Source organism: Zea mays, chromosome 8 (assembly GCF_902167145.1).
Source record: "Zea mays cultivar B73 chromosome 8, Zm-B73-REFERENCE-NAM-5.0, whole genome shotgun sequence".
Classification (NCBI taxonomy): Eukaryota; Viridiplantae; Streptophyta; class Magnoliopsida; order Poales; family Poaceae; genus Zea; species Zea mays.
This window is the reverse complement of record NC_050103.1, coordinates 117,349,413-117,369,457: the sequence shown is the minus strand read 5'-3', so window position 1 is coordinate 117,369,457 and position 20,045 is coordinate 117,349,413. Positions and strand designations below refer to the sequence as shown.

General features: G+C 47.4%; 1 pseudogene across 1 annotated transcript; it reads right to left on the bottom strand.

Annotated features, from left to right (window-relative positions):
- Positions 1-16,991: 16,991 nt before the first annotated feature.
- LOC103637199 (protein kinase superfamily protein pseudogene) lies at positions 16,992-18,579 on the bottom strand (annotated as a pseudogene). Its single transcript, NR_161280.1, has 4 exons — positions 18,468-18,579; positions 17,517-17,701; positions 17,272-17,439; positions 16,992-17,201 (listed from the first exon to the last, which is right to left on the bottom strand). The product of NR_161280.1 is annotated as a protein kinase superfamily protein pseudogene (transcript).
- Between the last annotated feature and the right edge of the window lie 1,466 nt (positions 18,580-20,045).

The window sequence follows — 20,045 nt, the reverse complement described above, 5'->3', positions numbered from 1 at the left end:
TGTCACATCTTTCTATACTATATTAAGAGCGTAGCGTCAGCATCCACACATGCCCTCGCCCCCGCCCCCTCGCCTGTCCCAACCTGCGCCCCACCATCCACGCCCCGTCTGCCACCGACATCCTCCATGCTCGCGCCCCACCATTCACGCCTCTGCATGTTGCCATTCTCGCGCCAATGCCCCGCCATTCACGCCTCCGCGCGCTGCCCCCACCAATCCCCTTCCATCCCTGAAAGGGAAATGACTTCAACATTTCCTATAATCAATTTTGGTGTTTAACGTCCATCACAAACCATATGGACTAACAAGATTGCCTAGTTTCTATTTCTATCAGGTGCATAAAATTCAACATAAACCAATAAAGAAAGTGAGTTGGGGAACTCTACAGAGTTTGGAGCAAATACAAGAATGGGCGCAGCCAGTGGTGTACCAGACACTATTCGGTGCCCTAGGTTGCGGCCCTCGCGAACTGGCCGCTTTCGGGTTTTCTCAGAACCACTCCACTAAAATTCACCGGACTGTCTGGTGTGCCACTGGACTATTCAGTGAGCCAACGGAGCAACGATCAACTTCGCCAACGGCCGACTGCATAACAGTCTGACCATCAGAAGTCAGAGCCAGTCTGCAAAGTCAGAATGCATCAGACTATCCGGTGTGCCACCAGACAGTCCAGTGTCGCAAGAAGACAGAAGACTTCAATGGTCAACAACTCCAAACCCCAGCAGTCGGCTGACATAGCACGCACCGGACAGTGAACAGTGTAGTGTCCGGTGCACCACCGGACTGTCGGGTGTGCCCATCGACAGCAAAGTCAGCCAACAGCTAGGAAGTGGTTGGAGGTTATAAATACTCCCAACCACCTCCATTCAAGCCATCCAAGCCTCTCACACTTCTCATTCAATACAAGAGCAAAGAATACACTCCAAGACACAATCAAAGCATTCAATCCCCTCCAAGCTCCAAAATCAAATCAAGTGCTAAGTGACTTGAGAGAGGGTGTTTCGTGTTTCTTTTGTTGCTCTTGTTGCTTGGATTGCTTCCTTCTTCTCACTCTAATTCTTCTAAGTGCTTTGTAAATCTAGCAAGAGACACCTAATCGTGTGGTGATCCTTGCGGGGTCTTAGTGACCCGTGTGATTAAGAAGAAGCACTCGATCGGTCTAAGTGACCAATTGAGAGAGGGAAAGGGTTGGAATAGACCCGGCCTTTGTGGCCTCCTCAACGGAGACTAGGTTCTTTGGAACCGAACCTCAGGAAACAAATCACCGTGTTAATTTGTGTTGATCTTCACTTGATTTGTTTCTTCCCTCTCCTCCCTCTATCTCTCTAACGTTCTCTTGCTCGCCTCGTTTTGAGTTTGCTCCCAAAAGTTATCCACATTGATTGAGCAACTCATAGCAAGAGAAACTATCTTCCGCACTCTGAATTATTTCTAACACTAACCCCGGGTATAGTCCGTGTTCAAAGTTTATAATTTTTAGGTTTCGCCTATTCACCCCCCTCTAGGCGACTTTCAATTGGTATTAGAGCCTAGTGCTTCATTAGAGTCTAACAACTCGAAGTGATGTCGGGAGAACACGCTAAGAGGGAGATGGTCACCAGCGAAAAGTCCGAAGCCTCGGGAAAGAAAGTCGAGGAATGGACTCCATCAAAGGAGGCCGGCGACAAGCATAAGGAGGAATCCGCCGGCGACAAGCATAAGGAGGAATCCGCCGGCTCCATCAAGTCACATAGGAAGGGTGACAAGAAGAAAAAGAAAATGAAGAAGGTGGTCTACTACGTGACCGACTCTTCATCACCTTCCACCTCCGGCATCGAGTCTACATCTTCGAAGCGCCAAGAGCGTAAGAAGTATAGTAAGATGCCTCTTCGCTACCCCCGCATTCCTAAACGCACTCCTCTACTTTCAGTACCCCTAGGCAAACCACCATATTTTGATGGCAAGGATTATTGTATGTGGAGTGATAAAATGAGGCACCATCTAACCTCACTCCACGAAAGCATATGGGATATTGTTGAATTTGGAGCGCAGGCACCACAGGTGGGCGACGGGGACTATGACTTCGATGAGGCCACCCAAATAAGGCATTTTATTTCCCAAGCAATCTCTATACTCCTCACTTCCTTGTGTCGAGAGGAGTACAACAAGGTGCAAGGGTTAAAAAATGCCAAAGAAATTTGGAACGTCCTCAAGACGGCGCGTGAAGGGGACGAGGTGACCAAAATCACCAAGCGCGAAACAATTGAGGGAGAACTCGGTCGATTCGTCGTCAACAAAGGAGATGAGTCACAAGCAATATATAACCGGCTCAAACAATGGTCAACCAAGTGTGCAACCTCGGGAGCACTAAGTGGGATGACCATGAAATGGTCAAGGTTATTCTAAGATCTCTTGTCTTTCATAATCCCACTCAAGTTCAATTAATTCGTGGAGATCCTAGATATAAACAGATGTCTCCCGATGAGGTCATTGGCAAGCTTGTGAGCTTTGAACTTATGATAAAATAGTACTTTTGCTGGGTAGGATTCGACTGGAAACATACCTACTGCCACGTCCTGAGCATCCTGGATTGCTTCGGCCTCCAGGTGGTTCACCTTTTCACGGTTGTAAGCCTGACCACGGACTCATGGTGCTTGCTGTGGTGCTCCTTGGCTTACTGGGGCATTGACTGCTGGCGGCTGCTGAGCTGCTTTCTTTGGACAGTTCTTCGCCTAGTGATTTTGCTCTCCATAGTAGAAGCATGCATGACCTCCTACTTGTGCTGGGGCTGCTTGGCCATTCTGGTTGGTTGCTAGGTCAAGAAGACGAGTTGCATGGTTGTTCTGACGCTGGTACTGATTTCCTCCAGGTTGGGTGTTCTGACGGTACTGCTGCTGATGATGATGAGGAGGAAACTGCCACTGGTACTGGTGCTAGTGCTGGTGACCTTGCTTGAATTGCTATGGTGAGTTGCCTAAGTAGTGTGGATGACTGCTACTCCCGGCCTGAGGTCCACCAATCTTGTGCTTCCTATCCTCCATCTCCTGACGCTTCCTTTCTATCATGATTGCCCTATCAATCAAATGCTGGAAGGTGGGGAAAGTGTGGTTCATAAGCTGGTAGTGGAGAGGATCAACCAATCCTCTCAGAAAGCGGTACTGCCGCTTGGCATCTGTGTTGACGTCTTCTAGGGCATAACGTGACAGCTGCAGAAACTTATCCCTGTACTCACTGACGGACAGGGGACCTTGCTTCAGGGCGAGAAACTCCTCCTTCCTTAGTATCATCAGTCCTTCGGGCACATGGTAGCGACGGAAATTGTCCCTGAACTCCTCCCAAGTGATGGCTTCAGGGTTGGCATGGGTGGCGAGGTAAGACTCCCACCAAGACTGTGCTGCTCCCCTCAGCTGTCGGGGACCATACAACACCTTTTCACGATCATTGCACTGAGCAGTGTGCAACCAGGGGCGAAGCTAGGTTAGCAACAGTGGGTGCACATGCACCCACGAAAATTTATAAAATTAGTGAAAAGACTAAATTTTTACCATATATGCACCACCTCTAAGATATTATCATGCACCCTTAAAGCATTTGCACCCTCCTCTAATTTACTCTAGCTTCGCCACTGTGTGCAACTCATGCTCCACGGTACGCAGCCAATCTTCCGCGTCCATGGGATCAGCAGAGTGGGTAAAGACAGGGGGATGGCCCCTCATGAACTCTGCTCGCTTGTCTCTGGGCACTTGTGGCATCTGGACTTGCACTGGAGGCTGAGGTGGGGGTGGCTACTGCTACACTTGTTGCATCGCTGCTAAGGTCTGACCAATTGCCTGAATTGCCTGCGTTTGCATCATGAACATCTGCTCAATGGTCATCGGGGGTGGAGGTGGCAAATGCTGCTGCGGAGCTGCCTCCTCTTGGGGTGCCTGCTGTTCTGGCTGAGCATGCCTCCCACCTCTGCGCCTATTCTCAGACATCTGTAGAAACCACACACATATCAAATCTGACTCTGCAGTCTTTCAGCATAAGGAAAGATATACGAAAAACTTCATAGCACTAAACAATTGATCATCTTCACTGACAACTTCTCAGATAAAGAGGAAAGTGGAAATAAGTGGATTACCCAACTAAATAATTGACTTTATTAATAACTACACCAAGTTGCAGGGGATACCCACCCCTTGGTGACAATCATTACAAAGATCCAACTTCATTACATGTTTATCATGACAAGCATCCAACAAAAGATAACCAAACTAACTCTAACTAAGACTGGCTAGACTAAGACACTGAATCAAGCATTATTACAAACTCCGACTCCATCGATCTATGGATCTAAATCTATCCTGGTCCTGTAGTCTGGGGTACCATAGTCGAAACGACCATGGGGCGGTGAACGGTAAGGGTGCTGAATCCCTACAGGGGCGGGAGAACCACCATCAAGATAGTGGCGTGCCGCGCATTTAGCACGCAATTCCACAACCTCCGCCCGAACCTTGCCCAACTCGTCAAGGGCGTGGTCCAACTTTGTGTTGAGCACGGCGGCCAGGTTGACCATGCTGCTCAGCCTGGGATTGCCCTCACCTACTAGCGAGACAATCACACCTCCGGCACTGCCGGTCGAATGACAAGGGTAGTACTTTAGGTCAAGGCCGTCAGCTACCCCGCTAAACAACGAGTAATACTGAGAAAGTGCCCGTCGTGCTGCATCCTGCATGGCTGCCTCGGCAGTGTCCCTCTCAGTGATAGAATAGTGCTCTGAGAAGGCATCTGCACCCCGGAGATCATCGTCCGGACGGCGCACCAAGCAAGTAGCCTCCCACTGGTCCGGGTATAACCCACGACGATGCTGGTAGACTACACAACGGTACTCGATAGACCAAGTGTGTCGATCGAAGGCCCGACACAATAGGGTATCGAGAGTGTCGTGGAAGTGACACCCGCGAGCAGCGTCACGAGTGATGGGTCTAGCGATCCATCCCTCTGGCTCCGGCTCCTCCGAGCGCTCTGTGCCGTGGCTCGAACTGCCACCGGCGTCGTCGTCGTCTCCGTCTCTGTCAGGGTCTCCTCCAGTAGCCAGGATGCCCTGAGGTGGTGCAGGGGGCATCTCTGGCTGAGGTGCAAGGGAAGGCGGCCTCTCAGACTCCACCTCCCACTGAGGCGAGGGGGAAGAGTCCTGCTGCTCCTGCTCCTAGCGTCGGCGCTCCTAATCCTCGTGCAGACGACGATGCAGTCTCTCCAGGTGACTGGACTTACCTGACACCGTACGACGCAGTGGACGCTCTGCCAGGCGAGAAGGAAAAAAGGGGATCACAGACTTACGTGCGGTGCATCTGATACGGGCCATCTACAAAAGACATCGTAAGCACAAGAGTAAGAGTTGAACTATGAGACCAGAAAGTAAACAGAAAGAAAAGTGAGACAAAACTTTTGAGATCAGTAAATAACATAGAGTTGGTCAAGATAACCAACTTTTGAAAAGACACTAAGGTCAAGGTAAGGGTCTATAGTCCTTAGGTCGACCATTCTAGTCTAGGTTAGCGGTCCTACAGTCAGCAAGGCTTTGACACCACTTATGTCACACCCATTTTTAGAAGGTAAACCGAATGTGAACCATGTACGTGCCAGGATCAGAACTCACGTACACCGCGATTACATAATTGGACATCATCACACAATGCTCGAATTAAATAACGAAAAGGTACTTAATTACATCAAGATGTCTAAGACATCCACAGAGTCTAATACATATCCATAGTGTTTAACATTAAATCAAAGTGCGGAGTAACGAAACATAGAATGTAAGCCTACACAGGCAACTGACTGGGGGTTTGCCACTAAAGTAAACTAGAACTCGTCGTAGTCCTAGAACTCCTCAAAGTCCTCCATGTTGCCAGCTTCACCTACTGAGCACTGAGTACAGTGGGGACAACCTGGGGTGCGGTGGTTTGTAAAGCAAGGGTGAGTACACTTCAACGTACTCAGCAAATGTCCCGTTTGGCTAAAGTGGATTAGCTGTATGTGGAGTTAAGGTTAAGCAGATGCTTTTAGTTGGTCAAGTTTTATTACTATAAGTATAGCCAAATTTTAGTAATAACCCAGTTATTACCCAGAGGCACTCCCTCCAAGAGGAAATACCAGAGATCAGAATTATACACTACGGCAGCTACAGGCATTTTCGGCGGCCAGACGTCGCCGAAAATAAGCCCTTTGCCGCCGAAAATAAGCTATTTTCGGCGGCAAAGGGTTTATTTTCGGCGGCGTCTGGCCGCCAAAAAAATCCGGCCGAAAATAAGGCTTTATTTTCGGTGGCCAGGATCTGGCCGCCGAAACAGTTTATTTCCGGCGGCTGGCTCCCTGGCCGCCGAAAATAACAGTTTATTTTCGGCAGCCACGTAGTGAGCCGCCAGAAATTAATACTGTCGAAAATAATATACCTATTTTCGGTGGCCAGGGAGGCCGCCGAAAATTACTAATTTCAGAGAAAAAAAATTGAAAAAAATGCGAAAAATAACAGAATTTCATACAAAATTCATACAATAACAGAAATTTCATACAATAACAGAAAATTCATACTTGAGTTCACAACATAAAACTTGAGTCCATACAAATATAAAGTCCACAAATAGTCCATACAAACATAAAATCCACAAATAGTTCATTACAACACAGTGCGGCACAAAGCTAACTTAATCACACATTGGGGTCGTTGGAGTTGTGTCCACTACCTCCAGAAGCCAAGAACTGGTTGACGAAGTCGTGTAACGGGTTTGGATCCTAAAGAAAAAAGAAGACATTAATAACGGCATTGGTTACATGTATAACGACTATTCAAACAAATTGTTTCTCAAACTAACCTCTCCTGCATAAGCTCCCTCCCCTGCATAAGCTCCTCCTGGTGCTGGTATGACCGGTGGTGGCGTGTTGTGGCCCATGACCCTGGATCCCTACAAAATCAAGTTTAGTAAAGATTTGAAATTAGGTTGATACAAACGACAAGTCTTAACTAAATTGAAGCACCTGAGGTGGAGGTGGAGGTGGTGGAGCATGTAATCCCCACTGAGGCATCGACGGCTGAAACTGAGGGAAAACAAATGGTTGCTGCTGTGCCTACTGTGGTAACCAAGACTGTTGCAAATATAATATATTAGTTATAGAACCAATATCGAGCGTGTTGAGAATAAATAAGACACTCACGTTCATTGCTTGTTGCGCCTGTGCGTTGTAAGCAGCCATGTACTCTGATTGCTGTTGGAGAAATGCCATTTGTTGTTGCCGCAGCTCTTCACGAAACTTTTCTTGCTGCTCCCTCATAGCTTCCTCCATGCTAGATAAAGAGCGGTGACTACGGCTGCTACTACCACAGCCCGCCTGCGACGAAGAGCCGCCACGAGAACGCAACTCTGTCGAATCGATAACACCGGTAAACATAGAATATCTTGAAAAACAAGAAAATTAGCTATTCGGTCGTAGTTCCAACATTATTGAAAACAATTCACAAGTTCATACCGTCCATGCGCCTTGCCTCCAAGTGAATGCACAACTTCAGCGTCGATGGTAGGCGCTCCTCGCCAATCGTAGTCTTCTCCATACTTCTTAACCATCTCCTGCCCGTATGTCTCCTGCAATACAATATGAAGGTTCAGGACACATGTAATTTATAGCTATATGACAAGAAAATATTAATCATAACAACAACTAACCATACGCTCAACGGCCGCTTGACTACATAACTCATCAGAGATTTCACTGTTTTTCGCTCGATGCCCTCTCCTATAAACATCGATTGGGCTTGGGACAACTCCAGTTTGAGCCTCCTACAAATATATGAGTTCAATCCTGTTTCATTTCTGAGTAAAACAGAATACTACATACTCACCATTCGCTTAGCCAACCGAATGTGTCCATCAGCCCCATAGGTATGGTTGACTACGACCTCATCATCGTCCTCGTCCTGCTGATGGCGCTGCCTATGTCGATTTCTGTTTGACTTCTCAATCCACTCGGGCGAAGCCCATATCTCACACAAAGCCTTGTAAGCCTGCGGCCGGTGTTCCATCCATGGAAGAGTTACCTGCATATAAAGCGTTAGCTTAAAATTACATTCACATCTGAATGAGCTGTTAAATTAGATTTTTACCTCCATGTACTGATCTACAATCAAGTAGACATCTGAATATTGTCGAAAGTTGTTGATAGAATGACCTCGATGCTTCATGTACGCGTTCACAACCTGTAGACGAGCATTGGAAAATGCATCCCTGCACACCTTCTTCGCATTTTTCTCTAATACTCAGTCTGCATGCTCTTGAGCCTCAGGTTCCACACGATAGCGTCTCTGTCCAACATCGAAAATAAAATTAGTTCAAAAACAACTAATAAATGTTAGGTTGAAACAACTAATAAATGTTAGTTCGAAAAAATTACCCAAAAGTCGTGCTTGACGGCGCCTTGAGCTGTTCCATATGTAGCATGTGGAGCTAGTGCGAAGTGTGACCAACTAGTGTAAGGAACCACCACACCTTTCGGGTCGGTGACAATTCCTGGGTTATGTAGATGACAGAGGTTACCTAAGACTTGATTAACCTGTCTATGGTGACCTCGACCGTCAAATGACGTGTCTTCCCATTGGCTGCATGACAAAAAAACAAGAAAGTCATGTCATATATATAGTGTAAAATAAACAAATAAGTAAGAACAAAGTGGCCAAACGTGAGTACCTATCACCAACCGGGATGATCAGTACTCGAGCTTCAGATTGTGCAGGCGCTGACAGAGGTAGGACAAAGTGGCCCTTCCGAGTGCCCCTTCGTCGAACGATAGGAGCCTCGGTGGTATCGTCATCCGCCTCAGCATCTATGCCCTCACGGGCCTGCTCGTCCTCCTCCTCATGGTGTTGCACCTCCTCCTCGTCATCCTCCTCATGGGCCTGCTCGTCCTCCTCCTCATGGTGTTGCACCTCCTCCTCGTCGTCCTCCCTTCCTATGGACATGAAATAGAGACACGTAAAAATTTACATAAACATTTACATAAGATCAATTACATAAGTGACTGACAAATAAGATCAATTACATAAACATTTACATCGGTACTCCGTTGTAGAGCGATAGGTGTATCACGTAGTTCTGGCCGAGCGTGTCTCAGCAACGCCTCCTGTCTGCTCTGGCTAGAAGAACTCCCTTGGAAAAGGGAACGTGCACCAGGGAGTATCCTGCTAGCCGCATTAAGAAACCCCCTAGCAGTGTGCTTTGGTTTATTCCTACCACTCATCCTGTTCAATAGAAAAACATTAAATGTATTAGCTCCATAAAATTAAGTGAACTAATAAAAAAATCAAATAATACATCACATAATATGAAATTTTGCATTACACATCAAAATTCATCAGAATCACGATCAAGGAGTCTTCTTCGATCCAAAGCTCGCAATGTGGCTTTTTTGTTCCTTGGATTTCGTTTTCGTTTCGGTGCAACACACTCATCAGTAGTGACATCGTTACGGTCTCCGACTAGTGAGTTCAGTGCAACACCCTCATCGTTACGGTCTCCGACTAGTGAGATTCTAAACCACAGCAAGCTACCAGGACCCACAATAATTTTGACAGCATAACCTCGCTGCCACTAAACAATATAAGAATGAACCACATATAACACATATAACACATATACCACATATGCCTTTACTAAACCAAATATACCACATATAAAATATGCCTCGAACTAAACAATAATACTAATCACACGCACTAATCAACAAACACATATACCACTAATACATTCCACATATACCACATATGCCTTCCCTAAACATATAACACATATACAAACGCACTAATCAATAATATAAATCAAACGCACAAATCAACAAACACAATTACAAAAATATATTAATTTCGGCGGCAATTAAATAAAAGGCCGCCGAAAATACAAAATAAAATACGCAAAATAAAATACCTTAATGAAGGCGAGGTTGACGGGAGCCAAGGTCGATGGAACGGGGCACAACGCGGCATAGTCGGCGGCGCGTCGGTGGCGTCGGCTGGTGGGGCGTCGAGCTTGGTGGCGGCACGGGCGAGCGGCGCTGCGGGTGCGTCGGGCGCGACGTGGTGGGCCAGGGGGGCGCTGCGGGGGCGTGGAGCGGCGCAGCGGGCCGTGGGCTGCGCTGCGGGGGCGGCGCGACAGGCTGCGCGACGGGGTGGCGCTGTTGGGCGGCATTGCCGGGGCGGCGCGTGGGGCGGCGCGGCGAGGTGCGGCGTGGCGGGGGCGGCGCGGCGGGGCGAGGTGCGGCGAGGCGAGGGGCGGCGCGAGCGACGGCGAGCAGCGCGCGAGCGGCGGCGTGTTGAGAGAGAAGAGAGAAGAGAGAAGAAACAGAACAGAGAAGGAACCGACAGTTTTTAAAAACCTAATTTTCGGCGGCCAGGGATCAGGCCGCCGAAAATAGGCTTATTTTCGGCGGCTGTGTCAGTGGCCGCCGAAAATAGGCCTATTTTCGGCGGCTGTGTCAGACCGCCGAAAATAAGGTGGTATTTTTGGCGGCCCACCTCCGGCCGCCGAAAATAAGGGGGGCCGCCGAAAATGTTGCACAGTGTTGTTGTGATAATCATCATTGGTAATCATCATCATAAAAGTAACCAAAGTTCTTCTAATCAAAGAGGATTCCAAGGCTGCTCTTAACCGTGAGCATGACTGATATACTAGTTTCTAACACTCTACAGAGGTTGCACACTTTACCCACAAGCCATGATTCCCATTCTGCCCGGGGTTCTAGCCTCCCCATTGATCACTACCAAGGTGACCTAGCAGGGCCTCACTATGTAGCCTTTACAAAGATTTCCCAGAGGTCATAGTCGCCCGTTAGGTTTCTCTAGTTTGATAAACACAGTACATCTCCCTAGAGGAAGGGTGACTAACAAAACCAAATCAAAGAACCTCTGCAACCAGCCTCAGCAGAGCAAGTACTATGCCCGCACCCCATTGACGGCCCTACGGCGAAGCCAACTACTCCTCTGGTTCCTCTAATTAATCAACTAAGGGTGTCACATTCCACCCTCATGGCTGCACTGTTATCCTGGGTTGTCACTCCCTAAACAGGTCCTTACAGAGAGGTACTCTGGAAACAGCCTGAGCCCCCTAAAGTAATCACAAGAACCTCATCGGGATAACATCATCGTATCATAAATAATCACATCATGTTCATGATTAAGTTAAAGCAATAGCATAAGCTAACCATGATTAACCCAAAAAGGTAAACAAGGGTAAGGTAAATACAGACTAGTCGATCCTTAAGTTTCAATAATGTAATGCGGGACAGTGAAATTATAAAGTAAAGTAGGACATGATAGGTCTGAGGACACTTGCCTTCACTAGGTTGTTGCTCAGAGGAATCTTCGGCAACACACTCAGGAACCACGAGCTGCTCGTTGTCTAAATAAAGCAAGCATACATTCAATACATTCAGAAAGTAAAAATGAACATCACATCAAACATGTACAAACATTAGAACACAACTCAACAAGAGGTACTACTAAAATAAAGGAGAATAAGATCAAGTTGTAAAGTGGACTAATCTTAATTGGGGATTAATTACTCTGTAAGTGTTGGAACATAGCTCAAAAAGGTTAAGTAGTAATTAAACAAAGAAAAGATTAAATTATAAGATGAACTACTATAGGAGAGAAAATTCTCCGGTCGGGTGGCGGAACGCACCCACCCTAAATCCTAAGATGAGGAGGGCCTAAGCGTTTTGCCTGCTAGATGGATTCGGGATGAACACAAGAACACACAAGGGTTTAGAGTGGTTCAGGCCGCCGGAGCGTAATACCCTACTCCACTATCTATGTATTGTATGAGAGTCTGAGAGCGTGAGAGCTTGTATGAACTTGTGAGTCTGAGAGTCTAAGTGAAGCTGCCTTGTAACGTCGTGTGCCCTCCCTTTTATAGCTCAAGGGGGGCACGTACAAGGATACTGAGCCCCGACATGTGGGCCCAGGGGCAAAATGGAAGGAAATAACTAATGCTTGTAACGCCTGGGCGGACTCCGAGCGCCATAATGTCCGTAGTCCATACAATATTGATATGTCGCGGCTGCTTCCTCAGTAACGCGCGAGTCATGATGAGTGTAGCACATGCGGCAGTATGGACGTACCGCCTGCCAATGGAATGGACAGACACACCGTCTGCGGGATGGTCTAGTCGCCGTTTGCCAGCGGAGTGACATGGCTCATTAAATGCTGAGGCGGCACATCGCCTGCCAGTGGAATGGACAGGACTCATTAAATGCCAAGGCGGCACATCACCTGCCAGTGGAATGGACAGGCGGCGCGCCTTATCCGCAATAAATGCAGAGGCCGCGCGGCCCAGAGGCCTTACGTCAGGCTCCGCCCGTTGGCTTACGTGACGTGTAGTAGGCCACGTGGCAGCATCGGGTCTCCGCCTGGGCAGGGAGCGGAAGCATACATGATAAGGTCCGGACACGTGTAGGCTCCGGACCCCCACCTGTCCTTGATTAAGGCCTGGGTATTCTCTGTCCTAGAGTCCCGGGATCCCGCTGTGGGCGGCCCGGACCCCATACAGAGGGGTCCGAATCCCATCCGAGAGGTCCGGCTTGCCCACGTGGAGGTCCTGGACCATACACGGAGTCCTAGATTTGTATATGCAAGGGTCCGACACTTTCCCATGGGGGTCCGAACTCATTGTTGATACCTTGGAGTATATCATCTTCTCTAGCCATGTGGCGGTCCCGGAGCCGCCCACGTGGTGGGGTCGGGTGCTGTTTACCACGTGACTACAGATAGCCGCGTGGGCACCGCGTCTTCATACTGTAGTAAGGGGTACCCTAGTTTCAGGGTATCGACAACTACTCTCCTTTAGGAATTTGATTATCCTTTAAGTGTTATCCATAATTACATACCTAATTCCATTTATTTCATTCAGACCTAAAAGTTAAACCAAAAATGAATTCATGCAATGCATGTCACTAATCTCACAATATTAAATATATTTTAACTCCTAGGACTTTCATTTTATTCATTTCATTAAATAAATAAACTAACATAAACATTAATCCTATATTCTAAGTGTAAAATTAAAGTATACAGATTATAGTTGGTCATATTTTATTTCAATAGATAATAATCTTATGACCATTTTGCAATTTGAACCACTAAATTTGGAGTTCATATGAAAAAGATATGAAATAAACAAGTTTTGAAGTTTGAAATATGAAATTAGGGCTAAATCTGTGATTAAATAAAAGTCCAGGGGGCTATTCAAAAGAAACCATGGACCTATGCGCTAAAACAGATGACAGTGGGTTGATTTCCTAAAACCAGGGGGCTCTTAAGCAAAACTCACACGCGAAGGGGTACGGGGTAATCTCGGCCATCAGATCAGAGATCAGCGGCCCAGATTAGATCACGCGGACACGGGCGCGCGGATGCGGCTAACAAGCGGGGCCAGGGCATCAGCGGGTCAGGGCGGGCTGACCAGCGGGGCCCAGAGGCAAAGGCGCGGGTGAGGGGGAGAGAGAGTGGCGGTCAGATCTAGATCGGAGGGCTAGGATTAGATCCGCTCGGGTTAGCTCTAAACTGTCCGATCTCGGACGAACGACTGGGATCTAACGGCTAGAGGCGGGCATGGGCGCAGTGGCGCCGCTCGGTTCCGCGGCGAGAACTCACCGGAGACGAGGGGGCTGGCCACGGCGGGGCTCCCGGGGCTTGGGGACTGGCCTGGGCGCAATCAGGGCGATCTGGCGAGTTCAGACATGGGCATCACGCCGGCGCGGAAGCACTAGAGGGCGCTGCACACGACGAGGCGGGCTAATGGTGGCGCGGGGCAACTCTTTTGGCGAACAATCGCGCGCTAAACAGGGCAGCAACAACCAAATTAAGGGCACGGGCAGGTTGCTCACCTCGAGCAGAAGTGCTAGTGTCGCGAAGCAACGGCGGAGGCGCAAGGGCTCGACGGGGCGACGGTGGCGGAGCTCTGACTACATAGGAGGAACTCCGGTGAGCGCGGACTGGATGCAGCAGGGAGGGAAAGGGCACACCGAAGGGTGTCCCGAGCAGCTGACAGTAAGGCGGAGCTCACCGTGGCACTGGACGGGACATGGGCGTGACGGCGGGCACGAAACAGGCAGCGGTCGACGGCGGGCAGTGGCAGAGCTCCCTGCACGCGTGAGCAAAGCGAGGGAGAGGGCGAGAGGGTTGGGCAGAGGGCGCAAATGAGAGAGGAGAGGTGGGCGAGCAGGGTGCAAGGCTCAAAAGGGGCGTGGGGGCGCGGACGTGGCCGGGAAACGCGCGGTCGTGGGCGCATCCACGGTGGGAAGATAGTGGGTGAGAGGTTGAGGACAAGCTGACAGGTGGGGACGGCGGGACAGAGAGAGAAGCGGGCGCGCGTGAGAGAGGGCGGCGCCGACTAGCCTGACCCACGATGCAGCGAGAGAGAGGGGGGAGAGAGGGCGCGCTGGTTGGCGCCGACAGGCGGGGCCCGCCTGTCAGGTACAGGGGGCGCGCGGGCTGGGCTAAGTGGGCCGACTTGGGCTGAAATTGGTCTTCCTTTTTCCAGGGATTTTCTAATTGCTGTTCTATTTATTTTCTCTAGGGTTTTCAATTCAAATTCAAATCAAGTTTCAAATTCAAACCAAATCAAATATATGCAACAATTCAAAGAATATTTAGGCTCAATATGATGCAACATTGCATGACTCATAAGTTTTGGGCAAAATAAAATAAATAATCCTTCACTAATACAACTAACCGTAATTAAAAGAAAAAGAGAGGAAGAAAACTAGAGAGAGAGAGAGAGAAACTAGAGTGAGATAGATAAGAGTAAGACCTGAATTTGGATGGTCATAATAAAGAAATTTTATACCCCCAAATTCAGGGTGTTACACTCCCAATCGACGCCTCCAAGCTCGACAACGAGGAGATGGCTCTTATCATCAAGAGCTTTCTACAAATCCTCAAGCAACGAGGAGATGTGTCACTTGTGTTGCTTTCTCTGTGATTGTTGTGTTCACAAGAACTCGCTTCAAAGCTACTTAGCCATACTAACACTTTAAATTAAGTTTTGTGGCTATTAGTGTTTGATTTTACAGGATCACCTATTCACCCCCCCTCTAGGTGCTCTCAATTGGTATCGGAGCCGTACTCTTCATCTAAGGGACTAACCGCCTGAAGAGATGGATCCTAAGGGAAAGGGGATGGTGGTCAACAATAAGGAGAAGGAGTCCCTCTTCAACGAGCCAAGAGACGACAAGCCCACTGACTCAGGCTCGAGTCACAAGAAGAGGGACGGGAAGAAGAAGAGGCGCATCAAGAAGATCATCTACTACGATAGTGATGCATCCTCTTCTTCACCAAGAGACGACGATAACGACGACTCTTTGTCGAAAAAGAAAACGGTTAATCAGAACTAGTCATTTGACTATTCTCGCATGCCATACAATTCAAATGCGCATTTACTATCAATTCCTATTGGAAAGCCTCCACACTTTGATGGAGAGGACTATTCACTACAAAAAAATGGTTTTGTATGACAAAAATAAAGTGTCATGTTTAGTACAAAATTGGTCATAAAAAGCATCTTATGACGAAAATGCTGCGTCATAAGGGTCGTCATATAACGACCGTCACATTATGTACCTTGTGATGACTGTTCAGAGTACCGTCACATAATGTCATCACCTTTTGTGACGGCTGCGTTCGTCCGTCACATATTGTTGCTATATATGACGGTGTTATCTGTCACAGTTTTTCCAGTCAACGCGTCACCTAAAGTTGGGATCGTCACTTATGGCACCCACATACAGTGACGACACACTGAGCTCTCATGATAGCTCACAGAATCATAATACACAGAAAAGCCATCATACACAACATTCTCATCACAAGTCATACACAATTCCAGCACACTAGTTCTTCCACAACAGAGGTTCAAACATACAAAGGTTCCACCACAAAAGTTTGAAGCATTCAAACAGATTGCACGTAGTTCTGACAAAGTTCTAACCACAGATATGTTCTAGCAAGGTAGAAAAACCTTAAGCAAAGGCATCATCCTCAGACTTGGTATGCATCCCTACCTTAATCTTTCTGAAGTTTCTGGACAGCTCGTAGCAGTGCATTGGTCTCTTCAAACTTGGTATGCATCCCCTTCACTTCCTCTTGGGCCTAGCGCAACAAACTTTGGTTTTCTTCAAGTGCGGCCTGTTGAGCTTGTAGTTGTGCTTGCAACTCTTCCTGCTTCCTAGCAGCTTCCTCTCTTTCAGCTTGGAGTTTTTCCTCAAACTGATATAAGATTTCTTCAAGTGCGGCCTGTTGAGCATATAAAAAACTTGGGATATAAGATTTGCCATGATGATCATGTTTGATGACATAGCAATTGTCCTACTGTTTTCTATTTTAGATGGTCACCATAAAAGAATTGGAGCATAAGCACCTATTGATTATACCTCATTTAGCACAGCGCAAATATTATGAACATGGGAGCTCATCTCAGAAATCAGATGGCCAATCTCAGAATTAGCTACTCAATCAACACCAAAACCAAGACCGTCAGCTTCAAACGACCGTCGCAGCCGAGATGGTATGGTAGCAGCCAACACTCACCAGTAGAAGAAAGGTTGCTTGCTTTCGAAGTGGAGCCAGCAGTCGTAGTAGCAGTGAAGGTTGTGGCCGTACCGGTGCCGCGAGTCAATCTGCTCGTAAAAACAAATCTCAGTTTGAAAAGCTAGTACTATGAAACTAACTGTTTATAGATTCGCAAAAAGGATGTGTAAACTACAAAACTGTTTATTTAGATCGTGTTTCTCTCACCGCTTCCAGCCAGTGCTGCAACGCAAGCTTCTGAGCATTCTCGTCCTTTAGCAACCCCTTTCCAACCTGAGAGAGAGAGAGGCGTCCAAATTCGAACATAAATGTTAGCAGCCCAACCCACAAACCTTATAAATTCGTTCCACAATACTGGCACTAGCACAAAAAGAAAAATAAAGAAAAAAAACTGTGCTACCTTTCCGTTCTTTTGCGAAATAGATCCCTGATCGTTGTGCCAAAGATTCGGTACACCTGGCGCTGCCCCATGGATGGGATCATTTTTCGTCCAGACGGTAGGTGGATTCCTCCTGGTCAAGGGGGCAACTCAACTTCCTGGGTGTCCATCTGAATGTCTGATCCAATCTTTGAGAACAACATGAAGTGAGATCGAAGGGCCAAGTCCAAGTTCCTGAAAGATGAACATAATAAGTCACAGTCCCTTTCCTACGCAGAAACTTTGTTTTGAGATCAAACTATACTGATGCAAGTTCTTCAATCACAATTGGTCGGTTGCCCTCCTTGTCAAACAATTCATATGCTTTTTGAGCATGTTCTTCCCAGGTCTCCAGGCCTTCCATTTGATATACACTAATGGCCGCAGCAGAGAACTCTTCAAAATCAATCATGCCATATTGGATATTGCATATCTAGCACAATGGGTAGAATTAGTACATTGTCATGCACCAAAATATGAAAAGAACATAAGAGGACAAAGAAGGCTTACTGAGTTAACAAAGTCAAGAATCCTAGAATCATTCATTGCACCCGAAGAATTAGTACATTGTCATGCACCAAAATATGTCGTCAGTGCCTCTGCAATGATATATGGCCACTCTTGTTTGGACCGAATAATGTAAACTGCTCTCTTAGGTAGAAGAGTTGATCTGTCGTCAGTGCCTTTGCAAGAGCCTGAAAAACTTAAATAGCTAATTAGCAGGTCCTGTATAACAGTTTCTTGAAGTGTCCTTTGTTCACAATAATAGCAAGAAACAATGTCATCCCAACAAAAATGCAGTCCCAGGAAATAAGGATCAGTAGAATGGAAAAATAGAACAACCATAGGACGATCATTTATTCTAATTTTTAAGGTGAAAGGCAAGCAAGGAACATACTGAATAACACTTGTTATAACAGATATGCACATGGTCTAGAAGAACAGAGCTATTTTCTTCTTCATCGATGAATAGAAAGAACAGAGCTGTTTTACCTCATCGATGTGAATTTGTGTGCCTATTTTCTTCTTCATAAAATGCCACCTATTCCTCCTAGGTTGGTCTAATTTTTTTAGATTAGAACTTAGGAAAACATAGTTGCAACAGCTACAAGTACCCTAGGCTGAGGGCATAATAGTCAGCTGGCTGTTAACAACAGAGTATACCAGATTTGCATTAAGCTGAATAGAAAGCATGGATTGTGCATAGACGGATAGACCACAGGCATTCAGTGTTTTTATTTACAGAGTAGTACATACTACATATATTTATAAGAGGAAAAAGCATAAGAGGATCACATAAATCCAAAAACAAAGCAACCATTTGCTAGGTGATGCAGATAAAACATTATCAATAAAATACACTTAAAAATGGAGGCTTCAGTTATTGATCATCCAAGATCCAACAGAAACGAAAGATGATGATTCTTGCAAAACAGTACAAGCAACCTACAAAAGTATTACCCTCAATGCAGATTTCCGTAGAGAAGATGAACTTATGTAAGCCCTCATAAGCCTGTAGATTATCATGTCTAGATTAATCTTAACTTCCTGTGTGCCACAGATCCATGGATGGCCTGTAATTTCCAATGTATAAGAAAGAAGGGGTCAGGGTCACCTTATCTGCAAACAGAATAACAGGGTACACCGAGTTCAAGACAAGAATGTTACATACATAGGGCTTGTGCAGCTAAACCACCAAACTATCGAAGATTTACCTCAGGAGGAGGAGCAGATCTGCATGGGACAACGAGACCTGGGTGTCGGTCGCGTGGGGAGTGCAGCTCGGCTCGGATCCTGGACCCTCCCGTCTCTTCCCCGCTCTCGCTCCGCCGACGGAGGAGTTGACCTTAGATCGGATGCTATGGAAGCGGAGGTGGGGGCTGTCTGTCCATGGGGACGGGAGGAGGCGGGGCAGGGAAGCTAGCGACTCGGGCAAGAGAGCGGAGGAGCCGAGAGAGAGAAAGGAAATGGAGCACGGTGGTGGCTGACTTGTGAGATGCTGTTGTGTGTTCCTCTCGGGGGTTCCCCTAGGCAGGGGTCCCGGTCCCAGCGCGGGCATGGCGGCAGTCCGGATGGAGATCTCGGTCTCCACCTGCAGTGCGGCCTGCGCCCGCTTGAAGCTCAGCGACCCCTCGATGCGCAGCTTGCCGGAGCCCAGCGCCGCCCTGAGGATGGCCGGCTCCTCCCCTGCGCCGCCGGCGGACGGAGGTGGTGCCTCCTCCTCCACCAGGTGTGTGTCAGGACATGGCTGGTGTACGGGATGGACGGATCCGTTCACTAGTTGTGGTGCGGCGGCGTGGTGGGCGCGAGTGGCGGCGCTAGGTTGAGGGGAGGGAGAGGACTAGACTTGCCTGCGGTGGTGAGCAGCCGAGAGAATAAGGTAGGAGGGGAATTTTGGTCATCTTGGGTGGGAGATGGGAAAGTGAATGCGGTCAACAGAAAGGGGTACGATCCTTTTTTGGAAAAAAAATAAAGTGACACCGCCAAATCATCACATAAAGGCACATCTAACCGTCATAAAAGTAAAACCGTCTACCGGCTTCTGGCGCCTGACAATATATGACGAATCTTCGTACCCTTATGTGACAACAAAAACACTATCGTCATAAAATCTTCATGGCCTCATGAAATTATGACGACTCAAAAAATTCCATCATATTATGTGACATTATATGACGATAACTGACCTTGTCATTAAGTATTTTGTCATAAAAGGACAAATTTCTTGTAGTGATTCTTTTTGGAGCCATAAAATGTGTAGTCATCTATTTTCTCTTCATCCTAGTATTTGGGAAATTGTGGAGAATGGGATGCATTTTGATAGTACTGATAACCCTGTGATTATAAATGAACAAATTCACAAAAATGCCCAAGCCACTACTATGTTGCTAGCATCTCTTTGCAGGGATGAATATAATAAGGTGAGCGGCTTGGACAACGCCAAGCAAATCTGGGACACCCTCAAGATATCTCATGAGGGAAACGACACCACCATGATTACCAAAATGGAGCTGGTGGAAGGCGAGCTGGGGAGATTTG